General features: G+C 35.8%; 1 protein-coding gene across 2 annotated transcripts in view; it reads left to right on the top strand.

Moving 5' to 3' along the window:
• LOC106880422 (transmembrane protein 184B) overlaps positions 1-22,566 on the top strand; it is an 80,366-nt gene that overhangs the window by 19,410 nt on the left and 38,390 nt on the right. Inside the window, exon 1 of one of the 2 annotated variants that reach the window (XM_014930337.3) lies at positions 41-1,103. The exons of the other annotated variant lie outside the window; for it this stretch is intronic. The gene's annotated coding sequence lies outside the window, so the exon portion shown is untranslated. Of the gene's footprint in view, positions 1-40; positions 1,104-22,566 lie in introns of those variants that run through there. 2 annotated transcript variants of the gene reach the window in all.

Raw genomic sequence — 22,566 nt, 5'->3', positions numbered from 1 at the left:
ACTCCTCCCACCGTTTCTTATTCTTCTCATTCTCCTCCTCTGGTACTTCACCTCCTTCCTACTCCTTCTCCTCCCGTGGTTTTTCCCTTCCTTCTTTTTTTTCCTCACTCATCTTCTTGGTGCTTCTCCCTTGTCTTTCTTCTTTCCCCCCTCCTCCTCCCCTTCCTCCCACTGCTCACTGTTGCTGTCGTTTCCATTCAACCAAGCTGCAAAACCGATTTTCGACCAGAAGAACCAACTTCGTTTTCACGGCACTCACAAAACGCCTGCTGTCTGCTCCATTGGCTTTCCGTATTCTTGGGGCTGAAAAAACTGTCTATGCTCTTACTCACAGCCACAAACACGCATGCAGACACCTGCAGCATGCATAGCTTGTTGCGTATATAATTTTACATCAAATCTACAAACACCACTCACACCCTGTACATAGTCATTCGCATTCACGTCTATATGGACACTCGAGACACACACAGACGGGTGGCATCCGTAATCACACAGCATATGCATGTTATACGGTCATCATACACACAGATACAATAGACACAAACGCACATAACCACCCACCGACACGCAAACAAAATTACTCTCTCTCTCTCGCACACACACACACACGCATACATGTTGACGTCACCTACCCACGTAGAAGCAGTGATGCCGTTTACATAGTCACATGTACACGTACACACATACGCACTCACATACGTGTACATACAAATCTACATTAACATAGTCCAACATAAACCCATATTGGCATGCACGTATATACACATACGAAAAATCCCATACACATATGCATACACACAATAGCACATTGATGCCAACTACATAATCACACATGAATCACAGATATATACACACATACACAAATCTGGATTAACGCTAGCCACATAGTTATACACACACATCTACATACATAAACTCATGTGCACACACCTATATACACGTTGATGTCACATAGTTATACATGTACAACCACAACTTCCTTAGCCCTCTCATATTATATACACCAATAAACATAGTCTCGCAGACTAGGCTGATGGAGATCCACAAGGACTTGCCATCCTGGAAGTTTTTTGCTTCTTTGCGGTCAACCTGACAACCCAGTAAGATGTCTTCAATTCTTTCTATTTTTCCACCCTTTTTTATCAGACAGCATGTTATCGATTATTATTGATGGTTGAAAGTGGCCAGAAAATAACAACTTCCCAGTTCTTTAGCTCCTCATTCCTCTAAGAAAAATCTTCAATCATTTCATATATATATATATATATATACACACACAGACACACACACACACACACATATACACGCGTGCGAGTTGTCCAAGTGACCATAACTCAGAGAAAAGGTGTACTCGTATATCTGTCAATAGAGTGGGTTCTATTGACAGATATATGAGTATATACATGTGTATATATATATATATATATATATATATATATCACTAAATGTGACTAGGATGTTAAACACCTACATTGCTAGAAATACAAGCTAAAATGCTCTGATGCTGTAGTTAACACACATGAATGAAAACACACTAACAGGGACCTGAATTGTCCAAAAAATGCTGATTGAGAATTTTTCAGACAATTGGGGCCCCTATTAGTGTATGTTTTCATTCATGTGTATCGATGCAGCAGTAGAACATTTTAAACTTTTTTTTCTAGCAATATAGGTGTTTCTTAACATCCTAGTCACATTTAGTAACAATAATAATTCTCCTTTTTGGTGAAACATTGCAACCTGCTGTTTATATTAATTTTATATGTATATATGTATGTAAGTATGTATGTGTGTATGTATGTATGTATGTATGAATGAATGAATGTATGTATGTATTCTAGAAGTGTAGATAATTTTAATAAATCAAAGATATATGTTGTATGGTATTTGATATACCTGTATTTCTTTCTCTCTCAACAGACATACCAGGCTCTTTGGGTTGTACTAGTCCCCTCCCCCTAACACACATATGCATTACAGTTAGTTATGGCTGGCCAGACAGTTACCATAGGTTTCGCACCTGTTATGCTCTTAGCAATATTGGCAACTCATCAGACCTGCTAGGCGGAGGCACATAGTCTCAGATTTTTTGGAGTTTGCTTTTTTTGAACTTATGAACAATTGACTGATATATTCATAAAATCTTATTTTGCGAATTGTGTGTAACACCAGTTAAATCAATGCTGTTATTCTGTATAACTCGCGTCCTTTGCAAACTGTTGCAAATATATTTACAAGTATGACACATGTACTAATCTGAGGCACTGCCAGTGCCTCTCTTCTCCATACTTACCTCAACTCCAGCCTTGTGTCATAGGAATCTTTCTATTTTCACCCCCATCTGTCGCTCTTGTGACAAGGGGAGATTGTCAAAACTGTCCAATGCTACTGGATAGTATGGGTGTATGCAATGTATGTTTGTTTATGTTTGTATATATGTCTGTGTGTGTATATCTATATATATTTATTAGCTCACACATACATAATTGATAGAAGGTACAAAATGACTCAAAAGCACTTTCCAAGTTAGATATTGCATCTATCATTTGCTCACCATGCCTTTCTCTCTCTCTCTCTTTCTATCTGTCTGTCTCTCTATGTATGTGTGTACATATATATATGCATATATATATATGTACATATATATAGATAGATAGATAGATAGATATACAGATGTATAATGTTTGTGTGTATGTGTGTTTATAATACAAACATGGTAGTGACATTTGTATCATATACACAAATGCAAATCTGTTTTTTATTGATATGAGATTTATATCAATATAAATCTTGCATTCAAAACAGCTGGAAAGCTATATGTATCTACTCTGTTTCATGCTTATAGTTTTATTTGGAAAAAAAAAATGTTCTGGCTTTATCTATGTTGTCTTGTGGGTTTTTTTGTTTTGTTTTCTCATCATTATTTGAATCCTTCCTCTGAGAAAGGAGCTCATTTTAAACAAAGATACAAAGCTCCATTGTTTGGATGTAGATAAAAACAAATTCACATTTTAAGCGTGACAAAAGTCTTGCAAATTTTTACTGTTCCACTTATTGATTGTATTTGCAATGTGCAAATTGGCTGCTTGATTTCTTTTTCTGCAAACCCTAGCTTATCCAGACTGTCACTTAGGCAAATGCATTGGTGTGCTTATGTCGAGACATATCAATGTGGTACTTCATTGTTTTGAGTTTAAACTGTAACCAGATTCAGATGTTCACTTTCTTCAATGCACGTTCATTAAAATTAAGGACCACTAATATTTTAAGATCGATTCTAAATGGACTCTATATTGTCTCTATACACATCATCCTTTGATAAAGCAAAATGAAAAGAAAAGCAGAAGAAGGAAACGCAGTTGTCTTGTGCTGAGATGAAATTGGCGAAGGAGCATGAAGTGCCTCCATATGCGAAATTTGTTGAAAAGTGGGTGAAAATGGTGAGGATGCCACGAGTGAATGAATGGGTCCCATTCTCAGTGTGCAGAGACTGGTTTTTAAATATGTCCATCATTGTCTATGGGGAAGAAAGAAAACTCATGGATGCAAAACTCTTTAATTTTCTTATTAACAAAGAGTGCTTTCAATGGAAACAAATTTCTCTGATATTTTCGTTGGGTATCCGGTATTTGTCAGATTAAAAGCCACAGCCTTACGTGGATGGTTCTACTTTTGTGTATACTATCTTTTTTCTCATTTCATTTGAAATCTGCATCTGTCCCCATACAATTCTTATAAACTGTCCTCGCATCTGTCGCCTCCTTTACTGGCTGCATATGTTATCAAATTCCAGCGTTCACTCTGATATTGACAGCAACAGCTGGATGCCTAAACTTCCCATCCATCTTCTTTCCTGCAGTCTCTCTCTTTCTCTCATTTATTTGACAAACCAGCTTTATTTTACTTTCAAATGAATGCAAATAATGGGTCCTGTTTAAATATATATCTTTCATTTTTATGAGACAAAGTGGGTGTTAAACACAATTTATCTGGGTTGTGATTTTTAATTTTGCCATTCCTGATATATCTTGAACTGAGATGGGGAAGGTGTGATATGAGGGAGATTTGGCTGTTGTTTTTGGCAGGTAGAGCAAACACTCCTTCCCATTGACTGATTCATATTGGATTTGGTGAACTTGAAGGCATTCCTGTCATGATCAGCCTGTCTGTTTTTTTTTTCCAGACAGAGTGTCTAAAATCATATTGTATGGTGAGAAATATTTAGCTGCTATTTTAGACAAGTCAAAAGAGCTTGATCTGATTTTGTTGAAGATAATAATCTTTGGAGACGCTAAAGATAATCACAACATATTGCTTTTGTGTTACTGATTTCTTCAACGCTTCTATGAACCTGACGAGATGTTATCACTCCCAACCACTGTGTATGTGTGTGTGTGGTGATTGCTCCATCTTCACAGATGACTGCTGTCTGCTTGTGCTTCCTTGTTGTCAGTAGCATTTCTGACGCTCTGTCCATGACCTCTCAGACAACTGTTCAGTCTTGTTGCTGACCTGCATGGTCACAAATGTAACTTACTGTGTGCTTCCAGCTGGTTAGGTCTACACATGTTGCCACTCTTCCAATGCCATATAACTTACAGTGAGTAGAATGATCAATGAAGTCATCATAAAGAGAATCTATATTTACTGAATTACCATGAGAAATGCTTGTGCAAGAGAAATACCACTCTCTGAGACTCAGCGATTAGTACCTAGTGACCAGTAATCATGTGGAATTGGAGATTTTACATCAGTGTCCCTTTCCCAGAAGGTTCTTATGACAACAGTTAGGGTCCCTCACTCCTGGTGGGTTTACTGCATGCTCTAACACCAACCAAGAGGTTTTTTGTCTCAATGCATTCAAATGAATTGTCATTACATATGCTAGTTAATCCATAACTGGGACTCTGACAGGTGCTATGGAGTTAAACGCAAATTCCGACATGTTTTGGTTATTTCTCCAAAAACAATGTTGCTACACTCAAAATAGGCATTATGGTTGGATGATAATTATTATGATTATTAGAATTACTATTAATAGAAGGTAAAAGACTTGCTATATTGTCAGCGTTTTGATCAGTTATAGAATTTAAACCTTGTTCCAAATGATTATCAATAACGTTGATTTCACTATACATATTATCAGTTCTACAACTATTCATAGATTTAGAATTTAGATATTCTCTAATTCCCTGTTTATTTTGTGCTGCAATAATCTCAGCTAAATTTCTCGTGCTTGAATATGATGGTTGTTGATTCAGGACCATTCCATCGATCTAAATGCACATCAGCATTACATTGTCCAATGTACAAAATCTTTATCGGTCAACATTTCGTAGTGAGTTCATTGACCATTTAAAGCAGTGGGGTGTGAGTCTCGCTGGTCTGGTTGTTATTGTTTTTGTGGTGAGTGACCACGTTTGGCGATATTCAAAGTGAACCATGCAAATTGTATTTTCCTCTTGTATCTGTTGTTATTGGTGGTCAACTCTCCACTCCGTGTAAGGACAGATTGCACAGACTTAGGATGAAAGGCATTCCACTCATGACCATCCCCTTCTTTTACTTGGTGTAGTGTGCAGCAGAGTCGAACAACGACATTGTAAACTTAATATGTTGTGTCCCTAAAGCTCTCTCTCTCTCTCTCTCCCATTCTCTCTCTCTCTCTTTCTCTCTCTCTCTCCATTCTCTCTCTTAATGTAGTGGTGTGTAGATGTGTGTATAAATCTGTGTGTGCTTATCTTGACGATTTCGTTGCACACTCCCTTTCCATATGTTCTCTGCTGTTCTTCTTGCTGCTGCTAAAATTGCGTTACTTCGTTACCATGGTGATCAAAACACCACCATCTGATTCTCTCTTCCCTTTATCATCATCATCATCGTAGTCAAGGTGTGGTGATTGGAAGGATTAACTCTTACGTAATGCACACATGCATGCGTGTGTGTGTGTGCATGCTTGTGTGACAACGTTAATAAATTATGAGTTGTCATTCGGCCTTCGTAACATCGCTTACCTCCTCTCCTCACTACACACACACACACACACACACACACACACACAATCACTCATATAAACCTACAGGACATATATAATTGAATGTCCTCTGCTCATATTTCCAACATAAAGTTGCCTCCATATCGATACTATAAATCTACGCTGTATAAACATTATGCACTTTTTAAAAGCATCATATTGAATAAATATGTGTGTATGCGTGTGTGTGTAAATATACATATGTATTTATGTATGTGTATGTATATATATATATATATATATATATATATATATATGTATATATAAATATATATGCATGTATACATATATGTATGTATGTGTACATAATATATAATTATAAGCATGTTTGTGGGTGTATATATAGATATATTTGCATCCATAATAGATATACATATGTGTTTGCACATGCGCGCGTGCACACAGTCACGTCCACACATTCCAGCTGTTTCTTCAGTTATAGCGAAATTGTTAATTGTATCTATTATAAGAGTTTACGTAATTGTGTTGTGAAATTTTTTTTTTTTCATCCTATTCATTTTATAAAAAAAACATCTTTGAATAATCTTCATTGAATAAAACCTAATTTTCATTCATTCGTGAACGTTTCGTTTTCAAAATTGCGATCGTCTATAAAACCTAACTATACTCTCTCTCTCTCTCTCTCCATCGTGTTTACTTTCCCATGCTTCTGTTGTTGAGTTTGATAATGATGTCATCTCTTCGTCTCAGATATCAAAATGACAACAGTTAACTCCACTTCCAGTCTTGCACAGTATATTGTTGATGCTGGTCTTGTTTTAAGCACATTTAATATTTTCGTTGCCTTAGTGATCAACGTAGTCCATGAATGAAGGCTGTCACTTCTATTTATTCGTCAGAAATAGTGCTTGGGCATCTACGGCTGCATTGACATATTTATGCACACTCCTTATTTAGTCTCAAACATGTTCCAGTCATACACATGACCATCTCGTCTTTTTAGTGTATCTCGGGCCTACACTATGTGCATGTTGTATCTGTTTTTCTTTTTTTTTTTTTTTTAAAGATGGTGGAATGTGATTTGCAAGAGATTAGGCTGTTTATGGCCAACTGGCCAAGTGACCAGGTAGAGTTAGGCCTATAAATGTGTGTGAGAGAGAGAGGGGCAGGGGCATTTATTTCGATGTGTTTATCAGAAAAAGCTGTTAACTTCCTTTCCTATAAATATATTGCATAAACTACACACACACACCACATATTGTGTATACTTTACTGTATGGAAAAGTACTTTACTGTATGGAAAAGTACTTTACTGTATGGGAAAGTACTTTACTGTATGGGAAAGTACTTTACTGTATGGGAAAGTACTTTACTGTATGGGAAAGTACTTTACTGTATGGGAAAGTACTTTACTGTATGGGAAAGTACTTTACTGTATGGGAAAGTACTTTACTGTATGGGAAAGTACTTTACTGTATGGGAAAGTACTTTACTGTATGTACTTTACTGTATGTACTTTACTGTATGTACTTTACTGTATGTACTTTACTGTATGTACTTTACTGTATGTACTTTACTGTATGTACTTTACTGTATGGGAAAGTACTTTACTGTATGGGAAAGTACTTTACTGTATGGGAAAGTACTTTACTGTATGGGAAAGTACTTTACTGTATGGGAAAGTACTTTACTGTATGGGAAAGTACTTTACTGTATGGGAAAGTACTTTGCTGTATGGGAAAGTACTTTGCTGTATGGGAAAGTACTTTGCTGTATGGGAAAGTGCTTTGCTGTATGGGAAAGTGCTTTGCTGCATGGGAAAGTGCTTTGCTGCATGGGAAAGTGCTTTGCTGTATGGGAAAGTACTTTACTGTATGGGAAAGTACTTTACTGTATGGGAAAGTACTTTGCTGTATGGGAAAGTACTTTACTGTATGGGAAAGTACTTTACTGTATGGGAAAGTACTTTACTGTATGGGAAAGTACTTTGCTGTATGGGAAAGTACTTTGCTGTATGGGAAAGTACTTTGCTGTATGGGAAAGTACTTTGCTGCATGGGAAAGTGCTTTGCTGTATGGGAACGTGCTTTGCTGTATGGGAAAGTGCTTTGCTGTATGGGAAAGTGCTTTGCTGTATGGGAAAGTGCTTTGCTGCATGGGAAAGTGCTTTGCTGCATGGGAAAGTGCTTTGCTGCATGGGAAAGTGCTTTGCTGCATGGGAAAGTGCTTTGCTGCATGGGAAAGTGCTTTGCTGCAAGGGAAAGTGCTTTGCTGTACGGGAAGGTCCTTTACTGTACGGGAAGGTCCTTTACTGTATGGGAAAATGCAATATTGCTAAGTTGGCAAATCTCTGCCAAGCGTTCCTACACTGGATGGCAGTTGTGACACTTGTCACGCCTCAGATGACAGAGAAATTATTAAAGATGAACTAATTTACTATGCAGAAGAGAGATTTCTCTACGTTTATAGTTTAATAAACATGGTTTTCAACTCGTTTTACAAATCTCTCCCGACTGATTCGACTTTGCTTTTCATCTTTCAGGAATCAATAAAATAATCACCATTAAGTACTGAGCTTTGTATATAACTTCATCTCCTTTGGACACATTTGTGGCTTTGTGTCTGTGTCAGAAATCATTATGTTGTTCTTGTTGCTGTTTCATCCTTAGGTCAACTCAGATGTTTGGTCAAAGGTCTCTGTCTTGAATGCCTCCCCCCCTCTGCCCTTTTTTTTTTTTGGCATGCACAGTATATCTACATTATCTCATGTTAATGTGTTTTTATTTTTTTAGATAATTTTTGCTTTTATCATATTTGTGAGAAAAGAACAGCATTGATGAGTGGGAGTATCTTCAAACTAAAGACATTGCCTAAATACTTGCAATAAACATGGACCCCCCCTAAAGGCACCCGAGGTGTCAGGTGGTTACGTTAACCTGGGTGGTAGGGTAGATTTGCAAGAGATTTGGGGTACTATTTGTGGCAGGCTGGAAACCACCTAGAAGCTCACTTGTTGACTTGTAGAAAAACACTAAAATGGTAGAGTGGTAGAAACAGTTGCTGTGTTAGAGTTTAAATGTAGAGCCCCTCTAGTGCATGGTTACATTTCAAAGTTCAAATTCTGCCAAAGTTGACTTTACCTGTTATTCATCTGGATTGATGAACTAAATCTCTAAATATACGTTGGAGTTGATTCCATTTACTTTTAAATTTATGTCTGTTTGCCTGAGTTAGAAATCTCTCAAACAATTGAGTGATCTGTCGTATGACAATCATTGCATTCTGCTGAGGTTGGGGCAAGAGCATATGATGCTGTTGAGGAGATGCTTGGTGTGAGCAAAGAACAATTGCATAGTCTGTTCTGGAAGACTTTCAGGTCAGTAATTTTGGACAACTTTTAGAAATCCCTGACTTGTGTTACTTGGGTGGGAGGACATTACCAGTTTCAGCTAAACTTTAATGGTATGTGTATAATGTGCACAGAGTAATTATTATTATTATTATTATTAGAGTATAAAAAATAATGCTTTGCTGTATTTGTTCAATTCTTGCTGAGGTCAACTGGGCCTTTTATCTTTCTGGGATTGATGAAATAAAGTACCAATCCAGTATTGGGGTTGATACGATTGACAAACTCTGCTCTCTTCAAAATTGCTGGTCTTGTACCTAAATTAGAAATCATTGTTATAATTAACCCTTTAGCATTTAAACTGGCCATATCCAGTCAAAGTAATCTACCTGTTTTATCTTCAAACTGGCCAGATCCAGCCTCTCACACCTACCCTACAATATTATTCTAAAAATAAACAATTGTGTCATTGAAATCTCAAAGCTATAAAAGCTAATTCACGACTAATTCAAAACATTGTAAATAAATAATCATTACATTTGACAGAATAATCCGAATGCTGAAGGGTGAAAAGTGGTGACATAAGAATTAGCAAAACATTAAATGAAATGTTTGATACATCAGTTTTGAACCTCCAGGAACCCCCGAAAGCAAAATGCTCCCCCTCAACCCCGCTCTTTTTTCTTCCCTTACATCCCTGTGGGATTAGTTGACTGTTCTCCTCCTGTGAGGATGTTGTGAGGTTAAATTCTGTTTGAATTGACTTCACTTTTCATCTTTTCTAAAATAGAAAAAAAAGAAAATCTATTCAAATTCTTGTTCAATTTAATCAACTTTTCCTTCTCACCTCTTCGTTGATCTTGTAGCAATATTAAATTATTGTTGTTGCTGCAGTTATTATTAACTCCTAATCCATATGTATCTTTCGATGGAGTAGAAAGAGAAATAAATTGAGAGAGAAAGATTGTGTGGGAGTGACAAAGAAAGTGTGTGTGTGTGTGTGTGTGTGTGTGTGTGTGTGTGTGTGTGTGTGTGTGTGTGTGTGTGTGTGTGTGTGAGAGAGAGAGAGAGAAAGATCTGAAGAAAAATCTTTGACTGAAAGAAATCATTAAAACTGACTGATGACATATTAGATTAACAGTAACGAAGACTAAAGCCACAATCACAGGCTGCATAGAGATTGATGTGATTTCAGTTTCATAATGGAAAATACTCATGTAAATGCTGTTGCTACTGACAGTGGTGATGATGATGATGATGGTTGCCGCATGTTACATATGTTACTGACAATTTTGCTTTCATGTGTCGTTAATTACCATTTTTATAACAGCCAAACTTCAAGTTAGCTACAATCCTACAAAATCATAGATTGGTAAATATCTGTGCTGGAATTTATGTAATTATTTAGCAAGGGGGGGGGGTCAACTTTGATCCAAGATGTTTGCCCATCCTGTATATTTTTCTCTTTTTTGATATAATGCATTATCCAACATCTTTTTCTTAAGATGTTAAAGTGTGATTTTGAGGGAAATTTGGCTGCCATATCTAACGACTTAAAGTGTCATTATTGGTTTTGGATGGTTATAGTTGTTGTTTCTGTTGAGCCTCAGATGAGCCCTAATTCAGTTGAGACAAGTGTTTCCCATCTAATAAATACTCTTCATTTAAATGCATTATAAAAAAATTTTAAATCAATGAATTCGACAAAGCTGGCAAGAGTAAGTTATCTTCTGATAACAGATTATTGGTTGTTGTTCGATGTAGATTCAGCTGTTATTTCTAGTAGATCAAAAGATTATGTAGAGGCTTGCTCATTTTCTAAGTATACATTTTAATGTCTGTCATAGTGGCTACAAGAAAGAATTTTCTTGAAAAGTCAATAGTTTTATTGTACCTGTTTGCTATTGCTAATTTTGTTTCATAAATAATTCACTAGGAACATCAGAATTTTTCTCTTTTTGATTTTTAGTAAAAGAGACACATAAAGTGTGGACATTACATAAATATATTAATAGAGTTTTATGTTTACAAAGGCTTTTGTTACTAGTCAAGACGTGTGAATTGATGTTCCATATGACATTTGGTTTTATATACATACATACATATATATATATATATATATATATATATATATATATATATATATCATTATTTGCCACTTTTCCTATGCTGGCAGGGGTTGGACTGCCCACATATATTAGTAACAGACTCAGCTCTGTATGACTTACACTTTCATGAGCATATCAGTCAGGAGAAAAATGAAAGACAAATTCACGATGGTTTCTAGATGTTAGGCCTCTCTTTGTCAGCTCAAGTCATGGAGTGTTAATGATGTGGAAGTAAACCGGCTATTTTCTTAGTTCTTAGACCCACATACTCACACAGGATGTTGGTAGGATGCTGGCACAAAAACAGGGCTGAGGTCACTGACCTCATCAGACTACTTGTCCTGGATACTCTAAAGAACATCCTCCACCCCCACCCCCACTGCTCAGCACATTGATAATCTCAGAAAATTTTTCAACTCACTAAATACCATGTGAGACCCTACCACATATCTATTGTGTAAGCAGAAGATTCCCCTGAGATGTTTTCCCTTTAACCAAATTGTGGAAATTCATAATCAACATCACTTCTCTATCTGTGTCATCATCATCATTGTCATCACTTGATGTTCGTTTTTCCATGCTGGCATGTTTTGGACAGTTTGAAAGGTTCCGTTTTGGCTTGGTTTCTACAGCTTGATATGCTTCCTAATGCCAACCACATTACAGAGTGTGCTGGGTGCTTTTTATGTGGTACTTTGGTTTTAGGATACCAATTCTGTTATGGTGGGCAGGTCTTCTTGAATACAACAATGTGCTACATATCTTAGTCCTCCTTTATCTCCCTCCCTTGTAAGGCCTAGCATTTTGAGATTGGCCTTCAATACTTTTTCCCATCTCTTCCTGGGTCTCCTTCCCTCTTCCACAACTTGCCTCCATTTTAAATAACCAGAATCTGTTTATGCAACCATCCTAACTATTCTTCTCTCAATACCTTAGTGCTCTGTCACACGTGTACACTGACATTGCACATCCAGTGGAGCATACTAGCTTCATTCCTCTCTAGTTTTCATATATACAGGAAAAGAATTTGATTTACAAGAATTTATCAATATTTTTAAATGGTAAGCTCTATTTTTGTAAACCCTTTCAAATACCTTTTTTTAAAATTTTTTTGTCTTTTATCTTTCTTTTCAAAAAAGTGAAAAACTGAAGAAAAAAAGACTAATTCTTATTTTGGGAATATCTTCAAGTATTTTATCTATTATCTATTTTTACCTACTCTTCTAAATCCTTATATAATGTAATTTATTTTCTGGTGTGCTCTACACTCATAGAGGAACAACGTTTCTGAAACTGCTGTCTATGGATGTAGAGAGAGTAGGTACTGAAATTAAATTATCAAAAATAAAGAAAAAGAAATATGTTATTTTGTAATTATTTTACTCTGAAAAGTGAATGAAAGAACAGCATAGAGCTTTCCAGCAAAGTTTCCTTTGCAATGAGTAAATAACAGCCACTGGAAAAGGAATTACATATACAGCAGAGAGACTGCCCTCTGGATGGTTTTCTGCTAATTGCTAAATGATAGTGACACATTTGATTCCCAATTTGTGTATTTTTTCTGATGTGTCTAATTTTTCTGTGTATCCTTTATTTATCTAGTAGTACTCACTTGCTCAGTAAATATTTCTTTGACCATAATTATTTTTTTTTAATTGTTTTAATGTATTGGTCATGGTTTCTTGCACAACTGCTTCTTTCAGTGTCGTTGATATCAACATCAGGTCTCATATTAATCATCCTGTATCATGGAAACAGTTGTATTTCAGTTTCATATATTTTCCTTCTGAGGCCAATTGACAATTAAATCAGCTGAAATATGCAGACAGTTATATAAATGGACTCTAATGTTGTTACACCCCAAATTATTGTTTTACAACCGTGGTTCTCAATCGCTTTTATCCTTATGGACTCCTTTGATTCCTATTTTACTTGGGTGGACCTTCATAACCTGTTGATGTTTAACCCTTTAGCATTTAATCTAACCATATCCAGTCCATATATTCTACTTGTTTTATGCTTAAACTAGCCAGAACTGGCCTCTCAAACCTACCTTCCAATGCCACCATAAAAATAAGCAATCACATCATCAAAATCTCAAAGCTATGAAATAATGCAGGATTCAAAATAATGTGAATAAATAAACATTAAAGTTGACAGGATAATTTCAGTATTAAAGGGTTAAAAAATCCTTTTATATTTATAGAATTGAATATTATTAGGAATTGTATAAAAAAAAAGAATTGTTGAAAAATAATGTGTTCTGTAAAATTGTAACTGATTTTATGGACTCCCAAGGGTCATACGGACCTTGGTTGAAATACACTGGTTTACAAGCATAGAGACGGTGGATTGGTAGTGGAGCATTGGATAAAATATTTTGTGATAATCCCCTCCCTATGTGCTCTGTGTTCAAATCCAGTCCAGGTTCATTTTTGCCTTTAATCTCTTGATAAAGTTTGGTGTGCTAATATAGTTAACTGTAACTGGCATCACAGTTTGTAGCTGTTACTTATATCAGAAACCATTGTTGTTGTTGTTGGGTGTTAGCATTAGTGGAGCATTAACCCAAAGGCTGAGCAATGCAGTCTTAATTTTAACCTGTGGTTTCGAGTTCAAATATCACCTTTGTTCCTCAGTTTCATAGTGGAGTTGTAAAATTATTGAAGTAGCAGACTAAGATGTCTTGTATTTAGTTGCATAACCTTTGCTTTTTGAGTTCAAATTCTGTTAATGTTCACTTTTATTTCTATCATCCCAAGGTCGATGAAAGGGCCAGTCAGTCTCATCAACTATGCCCCCTCCCCCAACATGTGACTTTGTACCAGGCCACTGCAAGATATTGTTGTTGTTTTTATTATCATCTAAGGCGGTGAGTTGGCAGAATTGTTAGTGGCATTTTATGTCTTTATGTTCTGAGTTATAATTCTGCCAAGGTCAACTTTACCATTCATCCTTTAGGGGTTGATATAATAAGTAATATATGTGCACTGGGATCAATGTAATTGACTAGCCCCCTCCCTCAAAATTTTCGATCTTGTACCTATATTAGAAGAGATTATTATTAAAGAGAATATCTTAATGTATTGCTGATTCATCACTTGGGGTAACATCTTCAGATTGACCAAATGAACACCAATCTTTCACTGTCAACTCTGTTTCTTCTGGTTGAGAATTAATCGCTTTACCTTGCAGCACTGCACTACTCTCTCTCTCTCTCTCTCTCTCTCTCTCTCTCTCTCTCTCTCTCTCTCTCTCTCCTCTCTCTCTCTCTCTCTCTCTCTCTTTTCCCTCTTTATGTATTACTTTTTTTGTCTGTCTTTGCCTACCTCTCTCTCTTACATTCTCACAGATTGGAAAGAGGGAATGGTGAATAATTATAAATAATTTACTGTTTATTGGAAGAGTGCCAGTCAACTTTATGGTTGTGTGGGTGAAGATATTTTACAGGTCACTCAGTCCAAAGGAGGTTGTTTATTTGTTTGTGTGTATGTATTCAGGTTGTACAGAAATGATTGCTTTTGGCTTTTTTCTCTTACCATAAAACCATTTTTGAGTCTAAAGCAAGTTGAATACACACATTCATGTAATCATGTAAAGTGTGTTTGTGTGCCTGCCTGTCTGCATGCACATTCTTGTGTACAATTATGACAACTTGTCTCATTGTTTTTCATACATTTTGAATTCCTATTATGACAACCACTAAATTATTTTGTTTCATCCGAGTACCTTGTTGATAGGGTCTCTATTTTTTGTGTAAGGAAGAAAAACAGTTGAAGTACAAAAAAGGATATGTATTTGCTATTTATTTCCCAAGTGACTCAAAACATGTTTAGAGAATTCCTTTCTATCCATTTCCATACATTCTGATGGACTTTTTATAATAACATCAGGAATTGACTTTTTCTCCATATTGACGATGCACAATATACAAAATCAGACTGTTGGAACTTCTTGTGATTTATATCCTAGTTCTTGCCTCTTCAGTTATTGTTACAACTGTATTTTGAGGGTTACTAAGGCTTCATCCTAAATTCTAACAGATAAGTGAATGAAAATATAGTTTAGTTGGTAGCCAAAAGCTTACTGAATCTCTTGATACCCCATATGTCAAAAATGGCAACTCAGTTTTGAAATGCATAAGGAATAACACACACACACACACACACACACACACACACACACAAACTCTCTTTTATATATATAAGATAACTGGATCTGATAAGACAAGACTTCTCAGCCAGACTTGAGTCTTGGACACTTTTGGCAAGGAGGGACAAAGAAAAGCTAAAATAGCAAAAATTGAGGAAGCTCGTGATGTGTTCTGGGTGGGCAGAAAATAACACAAATAGTTTCATACAATGGTTTGAATTTTATTGGCTGTAGTGGTTTGGGAGTAGAATCCTTTGTCTCGAGACAGATAAGATATCAAGTAACAAGTGTTAATTGAAAGGAAACTGTCAGGATGGGGGGGGGGGGGGTAAAGTGTAGAGGGGTGAAGAAGGCGCATTTATGGTTTTCTGGAGTTAATTAAATAAACAGAATTTATCTGCTTAATCAGTTGATGTGATGACAAGCAAGTCTGATCACCTGATCCAAATATCTCTAATCATGTGTTTCAAATTAAGATTAATACTGTCTTGACAAAAAACAACAAGCATGTTTCATTTCAAAACATGCTAACTTTCATTGTGTGTGTGTGTGTGTGTGTGTGTGTGTGTGTGTGTGTGTGTGTGTGTGTGCATGCATACATATGTGTCTGTATGTGATTTTTCTTTATTTCATCAGCAGAAAGAGTTGTCATTTCTATTTCTTCCATGTAATAATAGTAATTGTTTCCAATTTAAGGACAAGGCCAGCAATTTCAAGGATGTGGGAATATTTGATTAAATTAACCCCAACACGTGACTGGTATTTTATTAAGTTCAGAAAAATGAAAAGCAGAGTTGATTTAAGTGAGATTTAAATTCAAAATGTAGAGATCCGGAACAAATTACCAGAAGGGATTGTCTCCTGTGCTCCAACAATTTTGTCAATCTACTTCCCTCCTTAAATAATCATGATAATGTTGATTTCTAACTTCTGCATGGCTGCAAATTTAGGAAGGAATGTTGGTGAGTATATAATCTCCAGTAAATGTCTGAATTTGTCATGCTTGGAATCACTGAGAATGCTGAAGAGTCTCACGAAAGGGAAAGACAAATCTGAAGGAGGGTGCTGTATTGATATTCTCTCAATCAATTAGGTGCCTTAATTTCAGTTTTGTGGGTGGGGTAGAAAAAACAGAATATGTAATAAGCTGTGTAAAAGATCATTATCATCATTTAATGGTCATTCTCCATGCTGGCATGGGTGGGATGGTTTGACAGGAGCAGGCCAGGCTGGAGAGGTGCTTGGACTCCATTTGTCTGTTTTGGTATGGTGTCTATGGCTGGGTGCCCTTCCTAATGCCAACCACTCTGCAGAGTGTGGACTGGGTGCTTTTAATGTGGCACTGGCATGGGTGTTTTACATGGCAGTGGCATAGGCACTTTTATATGATCCTGGAATGAGTGTTTTTACGTGGCACCATGGGTACTTTTACATGGCATTGACACATGTGCTTTTACGTGGCACCGACATCTGTGAACCCACACCACTAGGACTTCTCAGCTGAGAGAAGGATGTAGAGGACAATTCTGATCACAGGAAATAGAGGAGTCTTCAGGTTAAGGAATGCATTCAAGTGGGTAGGAACAAAAGATTGAATATGTCATCAGTCTTCCCCTTACAGGTCATCAGTGTACAGAAGCTTAATATCATCTCTATTGACTGTTTCTGATGTCTATATATGTGTGCATGAAGAGTAGAAACCAGCTCTGTCTCGTCTCACTCATTTCCACACAATTCTTTTTTAGTTCTGCTACATTTCTTTCTCTCCCTCTTTCCTTTTTCCTTCATTCCTTCCATTCTTTATGTTTCTTGTGACAATTTCTCTTTCGTCTGCTTCCTATTTTGTTCTGCTTTATTTTCATTGTAAATTCTTCCCTTGCTTTTTAAATTCTTAATATCAAATAATTAACAGGACAAATAATTAATAGAATAAAAAAACCCATCTTTACTTATGTTTCTGTAAGTTTCAGATGCATTTTATCGCATTGCTGCCATCCATTTTTTTGCATTTGTTGATATTATAGTGTTCTAGTGAAGTTAGTTGACTGGAAGATTTCATGAGTACATATGTAGACTTGTGCATTGTTTTGGGTCTTGTTAAAATTGCACCAGTTTTGTTTCTTTTTAGTATCTGCTGGTGTTACCCGAAAGATTTTGTTCTACTCTTTAGTTTCCAGGGTCATTGCACACAGTCTCAGTCAGATTAGTAACCAGTAAACAATACTAAGTGCTTTTTAATCATGCTATTTAGAAACCACTTGTTGTCATGTAACATTAAAACACAGGATTATCCTCGCTATATTAATGACTTAAATAGCATTGTAATAATAATTGCAATCTTGATGTTACAAAGAATAGAAATTATATGAATCTTTTCCTTCCTCCCACATACTCTGTGTGTTTGCATACGTGTCTGTGTGGACTTAATATCTACTTTTCTATGTAGTGTATTTGCGATAGAAATACAATCCAACCTGAAACTATTCAATCCAAATCCATTTTTTTAATACCTTTTTCTTGTGTTTATTGTTTAATCAAAAACCCAAACAAAAGAGGTACTATGTGAGTTTTATTTGCATGCCACTTGCCTAGCAGGTATATACAACAAAGACCATACTTGCCTTGCTCTCCTCTGGTTGTTGCATGTCCTCTCAAGTTTGACACTTGTTACACATTCTGTATAACTCAAAGGTCATATAGAGGAATAATAAAAAAAAAATCCACTTTATGATCTCTCATATGATATTACTGATTGTAGGGCTTGCTAAAGACTAACTCTATAGCACAGTGATATTGAAGCTTATTAACCCAACTTGTCAAAATTTTAGTTTCTGTAATAATTATGTTATTGGAGTATATATATGTATTTTGGTTTTAGGTAAACACTTAGAGATAGGTTTTTTTTATAACATGACATTGCAGGGAGATTTTTTTTCCAAGACCCATCAACTATTACCTAAAACCTTGAGTACTTCACAGGTTTGCTAGCACAGTTACACTAGATAAGTGATACATTATCATGCGATATCTGCATTGATTGAAACAACTTAACAGTCAGCAATTATGTGATGTCTAATGTCTATCTGGATCTCTGGTGTCCAACCATCTAGGAGTCTGTAATCATGTGATGTCTTTTTTTGTGTGTGTGAGGAGCACTAAGTCAGACAAGTGTCAACTATATCTAAGAAAAGTAGTTTCTTGACTTGCTAGAAAAACCACCCTAATCATACCCATACCATTACAATTCTGCATTATGTCTATAAGTTGATCAACCGCATAGAGTCTACATCCTTACGTGTTATTGCTGTGTTGAATGCAAGCTATTGTTTGTGTTGTGTGTGTCTTGATAAATAATTATACCTGTTACGTCTCTCAAAGCATTCGCCATAGCTTGCTGAAAGATAGCTCTTGCTGTTTTTGTACCATGTGGTAGATGCAGCCATCTCAATAAGTCAAGTGGGGTACGAACAGTCATTATTTCCTGGGCCTCATCTAATATTTCAATTTGATAGTATGTTCCAACCAAATCAATTTTTGCAAAATATTTCATACATGCTAACTTGGAGGGGTGATTAGGATTATATGTTTGCTATACTTGACTGTATGTATGTATGAGAAAGGTTTGTTTTATGTAAGTGTATATATATATAGACTATAGCTTCATGTGTGTATAGGTGTAGATTACAAGTTTTTATGTGTTGTATTGGTGTATATGTTTCAATAAATCCTCAAGTGGTCATGATCAAGTTATGAACTGATGATTATTGTTTTATTTCAACATCTATTGGAATATCTCAGACACTTCCTCTTCAGACATTATGCAATCTCCAAAGAGAGAGAAAGAGAGAGAGAGAGAGAGAGAGAGAGAGAGAGAGAGAGAGAGAGAGAGAGAGAGAGACATGCACACATTTAAAAAATCTTTTATCTTTGGATATTCACACTTCACTTATTAAATACCTTGAGTAATCATTAATTAATATTCTCTATCCACCACAGTTATTATTTGCTGTCTAGCTCTATCCAGTTCTTTCAAGGAGGTGAGGTGAAGGAGGAGCAGACATTATTGTTTTTTTTTTATATTTTGCTTTGTGTTCTGACCATTTTTTTTTTATCTTTTCTTTATTTTGTCTCCCAGTGGTAATACAAAAGTATATTTTCAGAGAATGTTATTATTGTTGTTGCTGTTAGGTGGGATAATTGATGCTGTGTTAACCAAGACTATTTTTTGCAATTTGTTCTTGTATTACCTCCTCATTGATTATTGCACTTGTGGCAAATAATTATTAATTTTGGGCAGTTGATTGGTAAAATCATTCTAGCATCAGACAAAATGTCTTGAGACCTCATTTGTACCAGTTTTTTACATTCTGTTCAACTTCTGCCAAGGTTGATTTTTGCCTTTCACCCTTTGGAGTTAATAAGATAAAGCATTGGTCAAGTTCTGTGGTCAGTGATATCAACTTATCTCATCCTCTCAAGATTGCTGGCCTTGTACCTAAATGAGAAATTATTATTATTATTATTTGTAGCTCCATATCTATGTTATTAGAAGTAACAATAATGCTGAAAGGTATATGAGGGTAGCATGTATGTTCTGGTGAAATGGCCCAGCTTACTCTCAATATTCAACTGTAGGCTGTAGATGGAAACTAGGAGAGAAAGGGAGATATAGAAAGACAGAGTGAACCTAGTGTGTATTGGCCTTCTCTTGTTTGCCTTAGGTGGCTGTTCCCCCTATTAGGACTTTAAAAAAATGACATCCTTGAAAATTATTCTTTTGGACCATTTCGATATTTTTATTATCTTCTCCCACATTGTGTAACTTGCCTTGTCCTCATCTTATGGTCAATAAAGAAATTATATGATAAATCATTATTATAATAAAAAAATAAAAAAAGAATTGTTTCAGTAATTTTATTTTTATTATATGCTTTTCACTACACAACTGACTTCAGCAGTGAGCCTTGAGTATGGTCAGTTTTTGTTTTCTATTGCCTGTACTTATGTATGAGTTCTACTAACAGGACAAACTTGATTGCAATATTTCATGGTAATTTCTTTGATAAGCTCAAGGCTATACCTTTTTATTGACTGGTTAACTTATATATTTGAGCAGTGCTCAAACTCTAGTTTCATGACATTATTTAGAGTTGTTATCAAATTATCCAAACAGTGGGTTATTTGGAAATCTAGAATCATTGTTTGTAAGAGTATTAAAAAAATTTTGGTATAATTTGCAGCAAATTTCTGTTAGAGGATGTAACAAGGGCTCTCATGTTGCAGCTCCCTTTCAAGACATTAAACATGAAGCCTAGATTGCATAGATACCACCCATTTGTTTCCCATGCTATCAACTATTTCTCTTCATCTCTACTAAATTCTATACAGTCTCTGTCATCTTAATTCAGATAAACACATATCACAAATGCATAGCTAAAATATTGTACAGTTTGATTTACTTTTTGTGACCAAAATCCATGAATCAGATTGTATTTACCAAACTGACTCTGGCTTGGACATTCTTCTACAATCCTCATCATCATTGCAAAACTTCAGACATATCATCAAAATGGTTGGATAACAAACTGAAGTGTGTGTGGGGGGGGGGGGGAGAGAGGTTTCTTTGATTACAACCTTCTACAATATATTAAAGATTTTTTTTTTTAAATGAGCCAATGAATAAACTTTTATGCTGTCCTTCAGTCTTCTAGAAATAGTAACCAAATCACCTTTAAATAACAGGCTACTCTCTTAAAAGGAAAACATTGTGAGTATAGGTCTACTGGATCAAGACTAACCTGGAGCTAAAGAACAACAGCTAATAAGTTATAGTTTGTGAAACATGGGGTTTTCTTCCACAAAGCATGTGTGGTGTATTGGATTTCCAGCTTCCCATATACTCAGCTATATTCATAGAATAGGCTAAGGGTGTTGAACATATAAGTGTTTGTTCTAAGCCCAGAATCAGTTAACTTCATATCACTGGCTGAGTTTGAAGAATTCTTTGGGTGATTTCTAACCATTTCACATTATAGGTATGTTAAAGCAAGGTTGACTGACAATATAATAGGGAAACAGGTAGGGGTAAAAACCCTTTTGGTCTCGAATGATCATGGGATTGCACCTAGAAAGTTCCCTTCCAAGATACAAATCCAGGCAAGGTTGTTTATGGAGGACCAGCAATCGCCCATGCATGCCAGCCTCCCCTCTCCACACCACCGATGTTGTCCGAGGGAAAAGGCAAAAGGGGCCAGTATAGCTTGGCACCAGTGAGGTTGCAACTCGTTTCTACAGCTGAGTGAACTGGAGCAGCATGAAATAAAGTGTCTTGCTCAAGAACACAACACAGCCTGGTCCAGGAATCGAACTCACTACCTCATGATTGTGAGCCTGATGCTCTTACCACTGAGTCATGTGCCTTCACTGACAGTATATAGCAGTAGCAACAACAACAAAAGCTTTATAGCCACTCTCCTCTATATCAGATGTTCTAACAACAACTCTTTGAAGTGCTTAAATCACAAGGAGAAATATGTTTTTGTGAAATTTATCAACATTTCAACAATGCAGGGCCTAAAAGTCTGAAAATGATGCTTCCAATTGGTGAAAAAGTGTTAAAGACAAATGAAAGAACAAAAGACAATGTCTTTGCTTGTTTGTCTCCATAGTAAATTTCAGAAAAATAATTATTTGAACTTAGACAACTATCATTTTAAAATAAAGTAATTAAAATATAACGAACAAAACAAAATAACAAATTCCATTATGTGTAATTACTCTTAATGTCTCAAGTTTTATTTGAAACTACTCACTAAAACTTTGTCTGCAAATACATTCTTTTAATTATTTTAATGAGATTTTTAAGTTGAAATTGTAACAATTTCTCAACTTGCCATTCTTTTGAGTCACATTGACTCCTGGTAATAATTATTCTGAAAGCTTGCTTTACATCTATATTGC

This window comes from Octopus bimaculoides, chromosome 22 (genome assembly GCF_046866305.1).
Source record: "Octopus bimaculoides isolate indiv1 chromosome 22, ASM4686630v1, whole genome shotgun sequence".
Classification (NCBI taxonomy): domain Eukaryota; kingdom Metazoa; phylum Mollusca; class Cephalopoda; order Octopoda; family Octopodidae; genus Octopus; species Octopus bimaculoides.
This window is presented reverse-complemented; position numbering and strand designations above follow the sequence as displayed.